This window comes from Macaca mulatta, chromosome 3, assembly GCF_049350105.2.
Source record: "Macaca mulatta isolate MMU2019108-1 chromosome 3, T2T-MMU8v2.0, whole genome shotgun sequence".
Lineage (NCBI taxonomy): Eukaryota > Metazoa > Chordata > Mammalia > Primates > Cercopithecidae > Macaca > Macaca mulatta.
The window spans coordinates 162,484,400-162,504,557 of record NC_133408.1 but is presented as its reverse complement, the minus strand read 5'-3'; the positions used below and the strand labels follow the sequence as shown (position 1 = coordinate 162,504,557).

The 20,158-nt window shown below is 34.9% G+C and overlaps 1 protein-coding gene across 8 annotated transcripts in view; it reads left to right on the top strand.

Moving 5' to 3' along the window:
* CADPS2 (calcium dependent secretion activator 2) overlaps positions 1-20,158 on the top strand; it is a 572,739-nt gene that overhangs the window by 156,565 nt on the left and 396,016 nt on the right. The gene's annotated exons all lie outside the window — the stretch shown is intronic.

Genomic DNA, 20,158 nt, shown 5'->3' with positions numbered 1-20,158 from the left:
AGGTACTCAACAACTTTCAGCTGAAGAAGCATAGTATGCAAATATATATAAGACGAATAAACAAGGGAAAGTGTGGAGATACAATGGATCTGAACTTACCTGAGGCAAGAATATTTTTGTGTAAACATATTAAATAATCGGTAGTTAACTGATTGGATTTATAATAGTGATGGTATACATCAGAGGTTAATTAATGCAACTCTAGAGAAGTTTACCTTCCCCCAAGCCTCAGCCTATTGAATTAAATGAAATAATGGAAGTTTTGCTGACTAAATATGTATATGACATAAATCTAATGTCAAGAGTGGGTATGTCCAACTGGACCTTGACTCAGAATATCTTAACAAGTATAGGAGCTCAAAATTTTAACACATATAGGACCTTAGATTTCCCCTTGTAAGAGTCAGAGGAAGATTTCATCATGTAAAATTCAGGATTTGAATCTTACAGTATTAACTGTAAATTTCTATATTTGCCTCATGTACTTAAACTAAAGAAAAGCCAAAAGTCTGTATTTGGGATGAAGGAAATGTAGCTCAGGGAAGTAATCTGTATAAAAAGATAAAAAGTTTTTAGTGAAACAGTAGGCTCATGTTTGGTTTTGATAAATGCACTGCTGTATTCTAAGATGATAAGGTTAGGGAAACTGAAATTGAGTCAGCAGGGGGATGAGGGAGTTCTTTGTACTATCGTCATAACTTTTGTGTAAATCTAAAAATATTTCAAAATAAGTGAGTTTTTAAAAGTAAACAATATGATGTGGACACAGTTTAGAAAAAGGCACACATTTCAACAGAAAAAAAAGGTACACAAGCCGTGCTAATAAAAATGTTGTAACTCCAGTGAAGGAGAGAGTATCCCCATTGTGTTCTACATGAGGATTATGTTCTCTTCTGGGCACCGTATATGAATAAAAAATGTGCACAAATTTAGGGTGATCAGGTTTGAAACATACCTATGTAAGTTGAAGGAGCTGGGGCTGTTTGGCTTATAGACAGATTGGATTTGTGGTGTTGTATGTAATCCCAAGAGTAAAACTAGGGTTTAGTTGGAAACTGAAGTGGGGAAGATTTCAACCTAATATATCTAGAGTTTGGTTGCAGTGCCCCAAAATAGAATGGACTGGTTGAATATAGCATCACAACTTGATTCTAGTGGCCCTTCACAGTCATCTGGGAAACATACTACAAAAACAGGTCCTGGGGTTCTATCTCAGACTTTCTGAATCAGACTTACAGAATTCATGCTTTTGAAAGCTTTCCAGATGATTCTCTTAGAATTGGTGGATTGCTAACCAGTGGAATTAAATGACTACCTGCTAGGATTGTTACAGAAAGAGATGTAAGCATTGAAGAGGTGGTTTGACTTGGTGACTGAGAGTTTTCTATACTTTTGTTCATATTTCCAGCTAGTGTTTAGTTGTGAAACTATAACTTGTCTTTGTGCACGTCTCAAAGTGGTGCTAAGATTTGTGATGCTAATTATGAGTCTGTGTTCCTGAGGTGCATTTGTGGAGTTACTGTTTTCTAGGTAGTACACAATTGGTACACAGCAAACTCTTGAATAAATAAATAAATAAATTTAGTTGGAAAAATAAGGTAGAAAAGTTGCTTTTCAGTTTTTTTCCCAAAAAGCCTTTCATTTTTTAGAAGTATATTTTGCATATTTTGCTGTGATCATGATCTTTATGTTTTATTTATGTATTAATACTTTTATATAGTAATTTTTATAGTTTACCAGAAAAGTCTTAACTTTTGTTCTTTCAATATCTCTTTGCAATAAACAGTGGAAATATTATTACCTACACTTTACATAAATAGAAATTGAAGCTTACAGAGATTAAATGACTTTTCCAGTGTTATATATTTGGTAAGCATCCAAGATAAATGTGAATCCAGATTTTTTTTTTAAAGTATTTCTGGCATGCTATCATTATTTCACAGTTGCCATTTTCAATATACCTATGTCAGGTACTGTGGGCACTTCAAAATCTATTAGTAGTCTCAGACATCAGAGAAATTAAAATATATTTAAATATATGTTTATATTTTAGAATAAATCTTATAAACAAGATAATTATTCCCATCTTACACATGAAGTTAAGTGACTTGTGTCCAAAACTGCATAGCTAATTAAAAGCAGAGCTAAGAACCTCAGACCACCGCAATTGACTAAAAGCAGACTCTTAGGTTCCATACAAGACCTGTTGAATGAGAATTTCTGAGAATGGGGCTTCAACATCTGAATTTTGAACCTGTGCCTTGTGAACAAAAGTTCTCTGAAAAGGAATTTCATTTAATTTTGATTTTTAATTTATTTTGAGACAGGGTCTCATTCAGATGTCACCCTGACTAGAGTGCTGTGATGTGATCATAGGTTATTGTGGCCTAGAAATCCTTGACTTAAGCAATGGGCTCTGATTTTATAGTGAAAGATTTTGCACTACATTTCCAGTCAGGTCCGTTTATGGAAATAAAGGATTCAAACTTGCTTATCTCTGATTGGTCAACACAACCAAGTTCTGATTGGTTGGATATAACTGGGCCCTGATTGGACAGGGTAGGTGAGTTCTGATTGGTGGGTTCAGGTGGGTTCCTGAAGTCTCAAAGTTAAATAGAGGTGTGAATTTTCAGGGCACTCAGAGTAACATGTATGACTTCTAGTCAGCAAATGGCTACTTTACTCAATTTGAATGTAAACCTAGTTAGCCACTTGGGATCCATCTTGAAGGATTGGTTCTTTTGGGATCACATTTGTTCACAGCCTTGATAATGTTGATTCACATGGTCATTTGAGAACCATATTGATACAGACCTTATAACTTCTAGAATGTGTGTTCCATGGCAGAGCCATTTCTGTATACCATTGTATCCCCAGTTTAGCACATAAATATATTCAGTGAATACTTGTTGACTGAGTGAATGGGTATTACAGTATTTATTACTCTATCTAGAAACTGTATATTTTGGTCTTGTTTTTATTCTTACTTTCTCCATCATTCTCTTTATCTAAAAGTATTACTTTTGTATTGTAATGAAATTTCTTTTGAATATGATTGTTCTTAGTTTCATGATTTTGTGTTTCCTTGAAGATGCTAGATACTTATGAAGCATGGTTGGCCTTTCATGCTCTTTCTAACCTAGTTATTCTGTGATTCTGTGATCCTTTGTGGCTTCTTATATCATTTGAAGTCTATGTTTTCAGGGACGTTATATATATTGTTTGCTGTATGCAGCTGTTTTGAACTATTAATAACCTTTAAGTGGTCATTTGCTCAATTATTATGTTTACTATCCTTTAGCTGTGATAGCCATTTCTGATTCTGTATATAATATGTATTTTACATAGCATATATAATGTATATTGAAGGATTGACTTGAAGGATTATATAAAATATAATTATATGTAATATATAATTATATATAATATATAATGTAAATACATGTAATTATATATATATACATAATATATATTATACACAAATATATATTACAAAGACACCCCCACCCAAGAAAATAGCACATAGAAATACCCAAAAAGATCTAATCCTGGAATATATATTATATTGTTCAATAATATATATATGAACAATCCTAATAAATGTGTATTATCAAATCAATTGAAAACACACCTTCGTACTCTTAGTATATATATTTTCCCAAAATCTGTTTGCTGTTATTTTTCTCTCTCAGCTTTATGATTGCTATTTCCTGAATAACTTTTATGAGTAGCCTTTTCCATCTTGATTGTAGGTCTATATAGTCTATAGACAATTACTCCATCTAAAAAGAAAAAGAGTTATCTGTCTATTCTTATAGTGGTTGTACCTTCAGATATTTGGTTTACTTCAATACCTGGGATCTCGGTATGAAACCCAAGATATATTTCTGTTTCTCCACATTATTTGACAAAATTCATTTCCTCTTGGTACATTTTTTTAAGGGAAATAATTTCTTTCAACTAGATTATTCCAGGATTAGATCTTTTTGGATATTTCTATGTGGTATTTTCTTGGGTGGGGGGTGTCTTTGTGTATGTATGTCAGTTATAATTAGTATTTACTATGAATACTGTTCAACATGTTACATAAAAGCATATACTGAGGAATAATAATGATTTTTATGTAACAATATAATTTATATCATATATTTAATAAGATGCCCTTAAGTATTATAAGTAACAAGAATAATAAAGAAATATGTTTGTGAAATTTCTTCAATATTCTCACACAGTTGGCATAATTAAAAATTGACCCAAATATCTAAACCGCCTAAGTAGGCAGACATGATGCTAGAGGGACAGACCAGAATAGGAAGAGAAGAAAGAAATGGCAGGTAGCATACCTAACTACTTAATAAAAGTTGGCAGTTATAATCTTGATAATTTTATGGTTAATAATCGTTGTTTGATTCTGCTGTACTTTCATCTTTTTTGTTAATTGAAGGGATTTTTTTTTTTCCTCTTCACTTTTTTTTTTCTTTAAGCATCTCATTGTCTAAAGGAAGTCCTGAAATGGACACAAATTCTACAAGTGTTTGCTCTTCGTTTTTGACCAATTTTTTTTGGTTTTGGTCTATTTCTTTTTTAATTTAGGAAACTTCAGCTGACTCTGCAGATGGGTAAACATAGGTTTATTGCAGTTTGTTGCTTTCCAAGCTGTTCTTGTCATCAGATATCTGCTTCTGTTTCACAGAATTCAGGTGCACTTTATCCAAATATAACAAATGACAATGTGATTTGTAGTGGATATGTGGAAAAGTAAATGGTCTTTCTCTTGTAGATTTCCAAAAGACAGTGTAAGTTGCTGACTAGCTGCTTTCAGCATAATACAAACTTTCAAGTTCTGCTATTGCACACAATGTGGATGCTAGAGCTTTTTTTAAAAAATTGTGACTTGGGTTTGTTCACAACTTTTCAGAAAGGATGTATAGTTTTCTTATTGTTTTCATTTGTTTATGTTCTATTTTGGTCCCAAAGAATAAATGAGAGTTAGAGATGTATTTAGTCTTTTAAAAGTTACCAAAAAAGTATTAAAATAAACTTTGTTGCTGCCACCCCCACCCCCACCACCATTTGCTGTTCAGATTTCCTGCTTTATAATGGGACAAATTCTTTCATTCCTTCAATAAACTTTAAAAAATTATTTTCAATAGTTTATTATGAAATTTGGGGAAAAGTACTCCCAAAATGGTCTAATTCTGGCCTTTTTTTTTTTTTTCAAAATGTCTTGAATTTTGAAATTCAGAAATTTTCTACTTTGATATTATGTTAAGAACACTTTTTAATATAAGTAGTATATGTTTATGTTGGATAATTTAAGGAATATTTAAAATAAGAAACGTTTTTGTCATCCTAAAACTGCTCTAAAAATAGTATATTATAAAAAGAGAGAAAAAGAAAAATACCACCTGTATAATTTCAATAGCTATAGCAACTCCTTTTAACAGTTTGGTGTTTCTGTTTTGTATGTATAAAACTGGAATCTGATTTATATGACATGAGCCTTCTTTAGTATCAGATATTCTCTATAAACATGGTTTTAAGTACATGCATAATAGATCATTGTGTGCTTGTATCTAAATATTATTTAATATCCTGCTTATTGTTAGACACTTACGTTTTTATTTTTTACTATTAAAAAGTAAATGCTGAAATAATTGTGCATATTGCTAAATTTATTATCTTGGATAAATTTCTGCAAGTAGAATTACTGGGTGATAGGTGATGAGCACTGCTTAAGTTCTTTATACAGATTATCAAATTGCCCTCAAAGTAGTAAGTTTTTTCTACCATAACCATATATGAGTGCTGTTTTTTTTCTTGCACATTTGGTATTATCATAAAATAAATGCCAACTGTTAGGTTTCCTTATTTATTTATTTATTTACTGTTAGTGAAGTTTAACATTTCTATATTGGTCATTCATATTTCTTTGTGAATTATGTGTTCATGTCCTGTGTCCCATTTACATGTTCATTTTCTTAATACTGATTCATATAGGCATTGTTTATACACTAAGAAGATGCTTAACCCTCTGTTATGATGTGATTATTTTATTCACTTTGTTTTTTGTATTTTGCATTAATTTTTTGTAAGTTTCTTACCTCCAATATTCACTCATTTTCTGTTCTCTTAGAATGAAAGATACATTCACATTTCACGTAGAGACTACGGTTCATTTTATCTCCTTTGGATTCTGTTTTCATGATTATAAATCATTGATGACAATGGTTTACATCATACTTCCCTCTGCCGCTCCTCCTCTTCATTCCAGTTACCACCCCTCATGGATTAGTACCTCTGTGATTTAGGTTCTACTCAAGAGCTGATTATGTTGGTGCAACTCATGCCATTGCTTTGGAACTGTTTTCCTCTATGTAGAAGGGGTAAGGTGGGACTAATACCCAGAATATACAAGAAGCTCAAAGGACTCAACAGTAAAAATAAATAAATAAAAATAATATCACTAAAAATGGGCAAAGGCATGAATAGACATTGCTCAAAAGAAGACATATAAATGGCCAACATGTATGTGAAAAAATAAAAACCACAATGAAATATCATCCTACCTCAGTTAGAATGGCTATTATTAAAAAGGAAAAATATAACAGATGTTGACAAGTATGTAGAGCAAAGGGATTTCTTATATATTGTTGGTGGGAATGTAAACTAGTACAACCTCTACAGAAAACAGTATGGAGATTCCTCAAAAAATTAAAAATAGAAATGCCATAAGATTCAGCAATCCCATTACTTGGTATTTATCCAAAGAAAATTAAATCAATATATCAAAAGGATACCTGCATCCTCCTGTTTATTCTGGCACTATTCCCAATAGCAAAGATACGGAATCAACGTAAGTGTCTATCAACAGATGAATGGATAAATAAAATGTGATGTATATATGCAATGGAATACTGTTGACCATAAAAAAAAGAATGAAATCCTATCATCTGCAGCAACGTGGATTGAACTGGAGGTCATTGTGTTAAGTGAAATAAGCCAGACACAGGAGGACAAATACTGCATGATTTCCATCATATGTAGAATCTAAGAGAGTTGATCACATGGAGGTAGCAAAGGAGTGATAGATACCAAAGGTTAGGAAGAGTGGGTGTTGGATAGGGGGTAAAGAGAGATTGGATAATGGAAACAAACATACAGTTAGAAAGAGTAAGTTCTAATGTTTGATAGCAGAGTAGGGTGCCTATAGTTAACAACGATGTATTTTTCAAAACAGAAGAGAGGTGACTTGAAATATAATAAATACTTGGGTGATGGACATCCTAAATACCCTAACTTGATCATTACAAATGTAAGAAAATTATCATTCATGTTACCTTATGCCTATAAGAGAATATCACAAGTGCCCCATGAATGTGTACAAATATAATGGATCAAAAGATAAATTTAAAATAAATAAAACTGAAAAAACAAAGCTCCCTCTAGTTGCACAAGTGTCTGAATGTTAATTTGTTTCTTTGTATTTCTCCTTTTCTTTATCCTGGCTATTCTTACAGTCCCCAAAAATGTAAAGAACAAGTAAAGGAGCATGACTTGATACTTTACTTTCAGGACAAATCTTCAGGTCATTGTTTTTGAATCTTTATAGGCACTCTTACTTCCTAGTCTAGAATACCAAGGAACTTGACTTCAGAAGTTAGCTTCTTCCCAAGGAATTTGGGAATATCTGCTCCAATTGTCCACCAGCAGCTGTCAGGTTGGCATCATTTCATTTATCTCTCTTCTTCCCCTAACATTATACCTCAACTCTTCATATTTACTTAAAAATTATTGCAGTTGTTTATTGGTTTCTTTGTAAAAACTAAGAGCCTTTTCAGGCTTTTTGTTGTTGTTGTTATTTTTATTTTTATTTTTTTATTTTTTGAGATGAAGTCTCACTCTGTCGCCCAGACTGGAGTGCAGTGGTACGATCTTGGCTCAATGCCAGCTCTGCCTCCTGGGGTCACGCCATTCTCCTGCCTCAGCCTTCTGAGTAGCTGGGACTACAGGCGCCCATCACCATGCCTGGCTAATTTTTTTTGTATTTTTAGTAGAGACGGGGTTCTTTGTATTTTTAGTAGAGATGGGGTTTCACCATGTTAGCCAGGATGGTCTCGATCTCCTGACCTCGTGATCCACCCACTTTGGCCTCTGAAACTGCTGGGATTACAGGTGTGAACCACCGCACTCCACCCAGGCTTTTTAAATTTTATGTAATTACCTCACTGTTTTAGCCTTGATAATGTATACTGCGTTGCTTGGTCTTATGTTTGTAAGCTTAGAGAGAGAGAGGAGCTGGGAAGATTGGTATTTAAATATTTTGATGAAAAATTTTTGTCATTTTATTTTGGAATAGAATAATTTACTTTTCATACTTCAAGGGATGTTTGACCTGTCGAAATACCTTTTAAACTTTGCAATAATGCCCTGGAAAAGGCCTGATCGCTAAGTAAACCAAGATTGGCAGCCTGTGGCAAGAGGAAATAAAATAAAAAAAAAGTCAACACATTCACAGGTGAAATCCATAACCAATAATGAGAAGTGATATTCTAAATTTGCACTGAGCTCTGCAGATCACATTGCATTTGCTATTTTTGATATTAACCATTGTATTTCACGTCATTTTTTTTATATTCTAAGGATGACATTTTAAATTACGCGTTGTGTAAGAATTTGCACACTGTGTTTTCATGTCTGAGATTCCTATTGCTGTATACAATATCTGGGTTTCTGCTACCTGTGAGTGTGTTCTGTAAAGTTGCCTGCATTCTTGATGGCAACCATTTTGTTATGAAGACTGGATAATGCATGGATTATAGAATTTTGTTGCTTGAAGATAGCTGAGGAAATCATCTTGTTTGAGCATTTTCTTCCTCTCTCTTCATGCATTTTTTAGGTGAAACTGAGAGTGTCAATTTTGCATGCCTACCTAGCAAATTTGTTGCAGAGGGCAGGGCTAGACTTCTCTCTTAACTCTTCATTCTTCTCTTTTCTTCTGCTTCTATATTCTTATAAAAGGATAGTGCATCTATATAGGTGGGCTGTGGGTAAGTAAACCTGGTGTAAATTCTCAATTTCACCAATGGCCTAGGCATTTAGCCCAAGCTAGGTAGCCACCAAGAACAGAAAGAAGCACATGCAATTTACTTCCGTGTAGCATTCCCTAATTCCCAGGCCCAAGGAAAGGGTGCTCAATTTAGAGCTAACATGTTGCAAAGACAGGACCTTGACAGATCTGAGATGCTTATGTTTGTGCTGTGCCATAGTCTTAATACTTTAAACTGGCACCACAATTCAGAAAGAATTTATGCTCATACCTATTTATAATCCTTTGAAGGGCACGTTTGTTTATCAGGCTCTCCGATACCCTTGGTTCTTTAACTAAATCCAGCGTCAGCAAAGCCGTATCTTTAATGAGGGAAAAATGCCAAGTTAGTACTTAGAGGAATTCTGAGCCGTGGCACTGCTACAGCTTTCTGATGGGGAAGTCCATTTGATCACAGATTCCATTTTACAGGATTACTCCTTCATTAATCAGGGAAATGCTCTTTAACTTTAAATGCCTTTCCTCAGGAAGTTATTTAGTTTTATTCATTTTCGTTTATTTATCTTGTCAGCTTAAGGTTAAGTAATGTTTCTTTGAACACCTATAGTTAGTTATGCACCTCATTAAGCAATCTCTATCTTATATGTGGATAGTTTTTTTTTTTTTTTTGTATCAGGAAGCTCTTCCTAATTTTAGAGTTACAATTTTCTTTTATGTTCTTTTTAAAAACAGTCTCTAAGAGTAAATAATCCAATTTCCCTGACTCTATGACCCTGAAAGCTTCGTAAGTTTTATGCTTGCTCAAATGTTACTCTTAAGTCAGTTTCGTGCATGTCCTCTGCTAATCCTCTGTCAGATTTACTCAATAGTTCTCTTTATCTTTAAGCTTCTATTTTTAAAGCTTTTTCTCTTTTCTTTGGCTTCAGGGAGAGATCTTGAGAGAAAACACATGTACCTGTGTTAGCACAGTCACAGTGGGGGCTGGCTTCACCTTGACATATTTAAAGCTTTTCTCTTTCATTTTCATAAAAATGGATAGATTAAGGTTTTGGAAAGCATAGAGTATTAAACAAGTAACATACGCAAGCCTGTGACTAGCTAAGATAGTCATTGATCATCTGTTTTCTAGTACACTATTGGTTTTGTTTATAAAATTTAATTTTATATTGATTACTATCAAAGTACTTATCGGAAGGATAATTTTCATTTGACCCATCATAAAACATACTAAAGACATAGTCCCCCTTACAATTGTCAAAAATATTCATTTTTGTCATTGACTGTTTCTATAAGACAGTATGGAGAATCTTATTTTCATAAGATCGTTGGGAAAAGCATTCTTTTGCATCTGAATCCAGATTGGTGAATGGGAGTTTTATTTAGAGTGGTTAAGCTGGTGAGTTAAAATTTAGTGTCTTGAATAAACACTATTTGAAAAAAAAAATTCAAGCTGTTTAGGAGATACCAACTCTTTTTAGGGACACAGGGATGATGTAAAATGTGTATGAATTTATCCTATAAATAGGTATCTGCTATCTGTGCGGTATCATGCAGGCATCCTCCAGGGCATATTGGTTCTGCCTTTCTCTTAAGTACTTCCTCTTTCAGTGTGGATTAGGGCACATTCCCAGCATTCGTAACCAACATGTGAAGCAAGACCATGGTCTCTCTCTGTGGCCTAGACTGGAGTACAGTGGTGTGATCAAAGCTCACTGCAGCCTGAAACTCCTGGGATCAAGTCATCTTTCTGCCTCAGCCTCCCAAAGGGCTGGGATTATAGGTATGAACCACTGTGTCTGCCATTTTTTGACTTTTTAGTAATAAGCCATTCTGACTGGTGTAAGATGCTGTCTCATTGTGGTTTTAATTTGCATTTCTCAAAAGATGAGAGGATAGGGGGAGGGAAGTGAGGGATGAAATACTACCTATTGGGTACATGTACACTATTTGGGTGATGGGTACACTAAAAGCCCAGATTCATGCACTATATCCATGATATAACACTACTATACTTATACCCCCTTAATCAGTCTCTATCTATCTATCTATCTATCTATCTATCTATCTATCTATCTATCTATCTACCTATCCGTCGATCCATCCATCCATCCACATCCACATCCACACACACACACACACGCCTATGTGCATATGTGCATATATATATATATATATATATATATATATATATATATGAGATGTTTTCACAGTAAAATGGATGAGTTGCAGTTTACAAACAGGGATTTTTAATCTGGATGGAATTCAGGGGGTCTGTGAACTAGGATGGGAAAACATTAGATCCTTATATTCACTAACCTCTGAGATATAGCATTCTCTTACATTATGACTTAAACAATAAACTACAGTAGTACTGGCAGTGCCTGTCATTATCACCAAAAGAAACACATAAATTTTCATATCACATTACATTCCACTGCAGCTCTCTCAAAATATGTTTGTGTTCATGAACTACACTGAAACTACGTTACTCTTAAATCCCTTTTTACAGTTTGTTAATGAGTCGTAGAAACACATATTACTATAGCACAAATTTGTTTATTAAAATAATTTTATAATTGTATTTCATTATAACTGCTTTTCTCTGTAATCCTATGGACTTATTTTTATGCGTTTAAAAGCATAATCCTGAGAAGAGATCACAATCACTAGGCTTCAACAGATTGCCGAAAGGTTCATGATTTTAAAATGTTTAGAAATCACTGACTTACAGGACTTGTGGAGGCTTCAGCACAGAGGAAATAGAATTTAAAAACATGGAAAAAAAAAAAAACAGGTGAAAAACCATTGGGAGTTTTGTTCTATCTGGATTGGACTTCCAGATCTGTGTGAGTGATGGAGTTTATGTAACCTTCCTGTACTTGAGTTTATTCATCTGTGAAATGGAGATAATAATGTACTTGCCTCCAAGGATGGTTGACGATTAAATCAGTTAATGAAGTTAAATTGCCAAGTACACTGCCTGAGCTAAATGTGAGCTGCTATTACTATTATTACCTACAGCATTGCTTTCCCACAAGTATCTGCCATGGTTTTGCACAATTCAGCACTTAATTTATATTATCATGTGTGCTACTTTCTGATAATTATAAGCTGCATCAGAGCAGGATACCATGGCTTATACGGCACTGAACATATAGTAGACACTAAGCAATCAATCTATCTGAGTAAATAATTAAATGAACTTTTTAAAAAAGTGCTAGTCAGGTATTGCCATATGCCCTCGAAATAAAAAGATGAACAAGGCAAGGTTCCTGACTTCCATGAGCCCACAGTCTACTAGGAGAGACATATTTATAAACAGTAATTAATTATTAGGATTGTCCTGGCCAGCTTTACCAGCTCGGAGTGGGGTACTGATTTTTAAATTTTCCTTTTGGTGTTGAGCAAATCTAGAGGACTTGAATGTGATGATGCCCACCTCAGAATGAAAATATTGGCCGGGCGCGGTGGCTCAAGCCTGTAATCCCAGCACTTTGGGAGGCCGAGGCGGGTGGATCACGAGGTCAGGAGATCGAGACTATCCTGGCTGACATGGTGAAACCCCGTCTCTACTAAAAATACAAAAAACTAGCCGGGCGTGGTGGCGGGCGCCTGTAGTCTCAGCTACTTGGGAGGCTGAGGCGGCAGAATGGCGTGAACCCGGGAGGCGGAGCTTGCAGTGAGCCGAGATCACGCCACTGCACTCCAGCCTGGGAGACACAGCGAGACTCCGTCTCAAAAAAAAAAAAAAAAAAAAAAAAAAAAGAAAATATTATGCACACAGAAACTGATACATGAATTTTTCATGAAGCTGTGAAAATTAAGATGAAATATGTTAACATAATTAACACAATGCCTGGCACGTATATTTCAAATGATAGCTCTTTTGTTAAACCACATGAAACTGCCAATATTTGGCCATTTTTGATGTACAAAAAAAACCCCAGCCTTATATCAGTAAATTTAATAATATTCAAAACAGCAATAATCAATTCTACTTGTTATCTCATCGGTGGTTCTATGTGTGGCAGTAATCTTATGAACATTCAGTTTTCAATCTGAAACTAGGTGATTCACTTTTAGGAATATTATAGCAGGTATATTCTTCTTAGGGGTATATTAAAAGACCCCAAGGTTTCACTCTCTCTCTCTGTATGTATACATATACATACATATATATGTAGATATATATGTGTATGTATATATGTATATATGTACACACATATGTGTGTATATATACATACATATATCTACATGTATATGTAGATACATCTACATACATATATATGTGTATATATACATACATCTCTATGAAGTTCTCTTTTATACTTTCACAGTACCTGAAACCTTATTTACTGTCAAGGTATATTTAAGAATATACAATTACAACAGCATTAATACTGTTTTTGTGTGTTTTTAATTTTGTTTGGATATGTTTTGTGTGTCCTCTCAAATTACATCTAGAAATCATAACTAAAAGTGTAATTTAATGGTATTGTGGTTTTATTATGGCATATATTTACTGTCTTTAAAATGGTTAACTCTAGAATGACTCGTTAGGTCTGATTGACACCTTTAGTATGACAATCCTATTTTATTTATTTCTACTCAGCCAGTTTTCAAGCATTCACTGATTATTTGGAATTGAAATAGTCCAGTGCTCCAGAGTTAGGAGGAGACTGCAGTATTTAATTCAAGCATAATGTTTAGGAAATATTATTTTAATAATTAGAGTTTCCATCCCAAGAACTCTTTTTTTGAGCAAGTTCTTTCTTCTTTGAGATGGTTTATATGAGCTTGTATTTTCTAAGTTACAACAAATGATTGCAGAGGTAGTTTTTCTTTCCTAAATGACCTTTAATCTGTGCAAGATTTTGATAAAGCCATAAATGATATTTTTTCCTTTTTTCAGTCATGAATTTTTTCAGTCACCTTGGAATACATTCAATTCTTTATATACTGCTGAGATTTTAGCTTGATTATTGAGTTTTCTGTTCTAAAAATTATTATATCACATAGAATTTAATTGCCATCCTGATTTTCTACTTTCCTAATAAACTTATATGCACATTTGATGGTGTACCATGGACAGAAGTTGTTGTCAGTGATTGTAGTTGGATGTGAAGGGCCCTTCAAGAGTAAAGGTATTAAATACACTTAACCTCTGCTCATGCATGTTAGGAAGGAAAGTGGAGACCAGCCTTTTCTCTCTCTCTTTCTGCCCAGGATGCCTTTGTTTTTTAAGTTGGCATCATTGCACATGCCAATGCACTAAGTTGGCAGCTCTGGTGTGAACTTGGCCCCCTGCCTTCTTTAACAGAAGAATAGGGGGATAGTCAGATAGTCAGAGAAGTGGATGATTTGAACAAGTTCAAAGCAGGGAGGAAGGGCTGTGTTGGGGACTTCCAGCTTGGTCTCCTCATGCATGAAGCCGCTAGTTCCCTCTCTTTCCCACCCCTTCTTCCCCTCACTTTCTTCCTTTCCTCAGTTCTCCTTCCCCCTCTTTGCAGAGCTCTTGGCACCAGTCAAGTTGCCCCATCCCTCAGGGCCCTCTGCAGTGACTGATGCCCATGGCTCCCTTCTCCTACACCCAACGACCCTGGCTTGCCCATGCCTCCGATGAGAATTCAAAGGGAGCTGTGTCTATATGATGTACAGGGATTTACACTGTGACTTTTCCTTTACTCAGTTCCTCAAAATTGTATACATTTATGGCATAGGATGTCAGTCCTTAAAAGTTATATTATCAAAACAGTAGGTGGCAAGAAATTATCATAAATGCAGCAGGTTCTACAGAAGCCATGTTGGACGAGAAAGCAGGATAGAGTCCACCATGACCATTGATTTTTGGGAGATTCTTTCTAAGAAGCAGATTCACTCCATTATATCTGTTCTCTGTTATCCCATACCAGCTTATGATTAGAGTCTTGAGCTCATAATATGGTCCTCTAAGGGGTAGTTGGTGGTCAGTGTTTCAGCTTGACCACAGCATTGGGTTCTTTCTTTAAGTGTTGTGTTGTAATGCTTGGATTATAAAAGCCTTAACATGGCCTCATTTGATCAGTTCACTGCCAACTCTTGTATCCTCATTTCACTAAACTTTGTTACACTCACTAGACTGCTAGCAATGGAGAAAAACCTGTGGTTACTGTATATGCCATATACAACTTGCTACTTATTATTCTCTTCCCTGTTTAGAAGGCCATGGTTCCCCTTATCTACCTGGAGAACTCTTTCTGTCCTGTAAGACTGAGCTCACTGGCAATATCCTATAGGCTGCTTTCCCTAAGCCTCACCATCTTTCTTCCTCCCTCTTTCTACTTCTCTCCTACCTCCTTTTTCCCTCTCTCCCCAACTCACCTGCTTTCCTTTTGCCCCTCCCACATCCTTTTCCCCCTTCTTGTCATTTTTCCATGTCAAGAAATTTCTGGATATATAGGAATATAATGGAGAATGCTGACAAGCAGTTCTTTGAGTAGTCAAATTAAGATGTAATGGTTGAATTGTATAATGACAATCACATAAGCTACATATATAAATCTTCTAGCTTAGTAAACTCTAAATGTGTTTTTTTAAACTAAAGAATGAGGGGGCCAGGCGTGGTGGCTCATGCCTGTAATCCCAACATTTTAGGAGGCTGAGGAATGAGGATTGCTTTGAGTCCAGGAGTTCGAGACCAGTCTGGGCAACATAGAGAGACTTTGTCTCTACAAAAAATAAAAAATAATAATAATAAATTGCTGAGTGTGGTGGTATGCACCTCTGTAGTACCAGCAACTCGGGAGGCTGAAGCAGAGGATCACTTGAACTCAGGTAGTTAAGGTTGCAGTGGCCTATGATTGTGCCACTGTACTCCAACCTAGGTGACACAGCAAGGCGTTGTCTTCAAACAAATAAAAAAGAATGTGGGATATACTGCTCTTGTGCTAGGATAATTGAGTTGTGTTTCAATATTTTTTTGCCCAGGAATTTTTCTACACAGGGAAAATGATTATGCCCTCACCAAGGGGCATTTATAAATTTAAGACCCATTAGCTAAATGATGAAAGAGATAGAAAGATTTCAGTTGCTGCAGGTTGTATAAGAAGATTTTCTATATTAGAGTGTTGTTTACCCTCCTGAATCTTGAAACTACTTCATTAATATTTACATCTGGATATGAAAGGTAGTTATTACTCTTTAATGTCCAACATAACTTCCACATAGAAAAATTTTACCAGTATCATTTGTGAGTTATGTCATAAGTGTCTTATAATTTTTGTAAACATTTTTATGTGGTCTTATCAGTTTAATATTCTTACCTATTCTAAAAGTATTTGAAAAATATAGCAATAATTATTTGCAGTCTAGTTTTTATGTGTTTTTACCCTCAATTTACACATCTTTGAAGTTGCCAGACTACTCAGGCATTGCTACTAAATATTTGTCATCTTTACTTGCTTTGTGGGACCAAATTGAGAAGAGGAGATAACTTCTTAATTGGGTTTTGACAAGCCTGTTTGAAAAATTAACTCACAATTACAACAAGTGAAAGATAAAGACAAGTATGTTGAAAATAAGCTGTAGAATAAAAAGGATCCTGATTCAAAAGTATGAATGTAAAAAATAGGAAGTATTCACACAACAAAAGGAGTCTTTGTTTTGCCATTTAGCTCATTATAAAGTTCTAAGTGGCAAATTTTGTTGGGATATTGAAAATCAGAAATGATACCACATTACAGAGTTTGTCAACATTTGCAATTTTATTTTGTGTTCTAGTAGAAAAAGTCATGTTCACATTCCAAGTAGGGACAAAACCCCATTATTTCCTTTGGATTCTTCTTTCTTGTTTATAAATCAATGTTTCCCTTTCTGGGCCTCCCTCCATTCCCCACCCTTCCCAAGAACCACCATATTAGCAGAGTCAGTGCCCCTTGGTTGCACTCTACCTTTGACTCCCTCCTCGTGATTTACCTGGTAGATGAGGTTGGAAGGAGAAGCCTGGCATGCCTGCCTTTCTTTTTATTTATTTATTTATTTATTTATTTATTTATTTATATTATACTTTAAGTTCTAGGGTACATGTGTACAACGTGCAGATTTGTTTCATATGTATATATGTGCCATGTTGGTGTGCTGCACTCATTAACTCGTCATTTACATTAGGTATAGCTCCTAATGCTATCCCTCCCCTCTTTCCCTACCCTACGAAGGACAGAAAACCAAATGCCTGCCCTTCTATGTGGAACCTCCTGCTGACTGGGAGCTCCCTTACCCCTGCTCTTTTAGGCTGTTAGCTTTGCAAGGGATTTTTGTCTGGGAGTAGAGATATGGGTTGTATTTTCCCGTCTTTTTGGCAGTGATAGTAGCAGAAGGGGGTGGGCCTGCTCTATGCAGGGTGGACCATTGTTTTAGATATCAGAAATGTAGCATAGTACATATGCCACATATTAGATAGTACCCCAGTAAGGTCCAAGGCAGGCTTTTTTTCGTAAAACATATTCCTGTAGCAACATATATGAATAATCATACTGAACGAATGCGTAGACTTCCATTACTTCAGATCAGTTTTTTTTAAATTAATATTTTTACTTGACAAGTTATAATTGTATATGTTTATGGTGTATAATGTGATGTTATGACATGTATACAATATGGAATAAGTAAATCAAGCTAAGTAACATATTTATCACCTCACATACTTTTTTTGTCATGAGAGAATTTGAAATGTATTCTTTTAGCAATTTTGCAATATCAGGTTTTTCCCCTCCCCCAATGAATTTGCTGCATCCTTATGGGGAAAAATATTTTTAGAGTTTTCATATTGAATTGTAGATAGAAGATTACAGCTCTTAGTAAAATGTAGAGGAGCAAAATCATGTCATTTTTGGTTCTGTTAGGATCAGGGTGGATGACTTTAAGCTTTGGTAGTACCTTACTAGGAGCAGACCATGTGGGGTTTTTACTTTGGAGTTTTGCACTGTGGTTGGTTTTTGTACTTGTACAACTGGCTTTTTTTTTCTTCGCAATGCATTGTGTTGAGAGGTTTTAAGCCTTGTGTCAGGGAGAATTTTGACCATGGAAGGTGAGTGAAACTGTCTTTGTCCATAGGAAAGCAGCTCTCATTTTAGAGGCAGACCTGTATACTTAAGACCTTACTCAAAGCAGAATGACCTCTGTTTGGACTATGTATAGAATAGATAATCTTTTCCTGTTTTTAAGGCATAGGCAGAATAATACTTGCTACTTTTAAATTACAAGACACGGAAATCCTGTGGGGGTTACAGAAGAGCCAATCATGGATTCATGTGTCTTGTCCACAGGCTCAAGTCACCACTTTGCCGTCTGGGTTCTGGAAGGAGAAACCTTACCTAGGAGATAGGGTTCTGAGGCCTAACCAATCCTAACTAGGGACATTGACTGCCAAAGACTGAGAAGGATATTACAGTGCTTATAGTCAACAGAGGCTTAAAATCTAAGGTATGTACAGAACTCCTGTATATCAGTATGAAAACTCAGACAATCCCTGAACAATATGAGTAAGGGATATGAATAACAAGTCAAATAATAGGAAACTTAAATGACCAATAAGCTCTATTCATTTCATGTAGTTGCTGTATCAAATTGCCATAAACGGAATTGCTTAAAACAATAGAAATTTATTCTCTCACAGTTGTGGAGGCCAGAAGTCTGTAGTCAACGTGTCAGTAGGGCTGAACTCCCTCTAGAAACTCTAGGGGAGATGCCTTCCAGTGGTTCATCCACCTAACCAATTACATGTTTGGTTTCCGTTTTCTCGTTAATAAAACGAGATTCTGATAGTATCTACTTCATTGCAGTGTTGTGAATTTTAAATGAGATAAGACATAGAGTGCTAAACACCAAGTGTTAAGTAAAGACTCAAATTGGAACTTATTACTGTAAGTTTCTATTATTCAACAGATTATAAGTAATATACTTGAAATATTAGCTAGTGCAGTTTGTAAAAGCACTATACGAAACACCTTGTGAGTAAATAGACTTATTGCTATGTGTGGCAATGGATCTTGTGCTAGTCCTCTTGAAGATTTATTCCTTACCCTTCCTAGCCCATCTTGTAGGTATGTGTTTTCGTAAGAAATTAACATGCAAAAAGCAAATGTTTGGTTCCTCTATCTCTCCACTTGACTATGGATTCTTTTTGTAACTGTTTTACCCATAGCCCTACTTATTGTTCTTTTTTTAAAAAAAATGATAGTAAAACATTAAAAGAAGTTGTTTACCAAAGATTTTAAAATGGAAAAGTAAGTAAAATGAGACATAGGAAATCAAGCTAAATACCAAAGACAACTAGAAACAATCTGAAAGTTGTAGATTTGATAAAAACAGTGAATACTATGTCCACTTTATATTCTTGTAGGTATAGACTGCTACTCACATGTATTTTCAGGTTAACCATGTCATTTTGCTTATCGATTTATATGGAATATCAATCATTTACTTTTCCCACCTGAGTAATCTGTTAGTATAACCTTGCCAATTAAATAGAAACTAACTAGAACAATAGTAATTTACTGCTAGGTCTTGCTAGAACTAGTTGTTTGAGTGGATTATACAAACACTTGCTTTCGCTCATGATAACCTCCTCTTTTCCCTAAATCTCAAAATAAATTTGAATAATTGGTGACATGAATGTTCTTCTTGAAGTTTGACATGGATTATGAATGTAATAATTAGTTGGCGAAATCAGGTTCTTTGTCAACATATTGAAAAATATTGTGCCAGCAGATGCAATGAAAAGCTTTACTTCTTTGTTTTACTTTTGTTCTTATGGGTGGTCTGTGGATGTGAAGGAACTAAAAACACCTTTTTATTTTTTAAAGTTGGCCTGTACCTTATAACTGTAAAATGCATTGTAAGTTCTATCACTGTTTTCATGCATCCTCTATGAATCATGAAATATTTTGTCCCTAATGTGCATTCAAATATTAGCTGCTTAGCTGCAGGTGCTAATAGGTTTTGTGTAAAGACATCACTTGTCTTCAAGAATGTATGTTATATATGGAAAAGTGATACCAATATTTTATGTCAAAATAGAAACTTCCTTACAATTATAAGATTGAAAAAAAATCATTACAGATCTTGGCATCA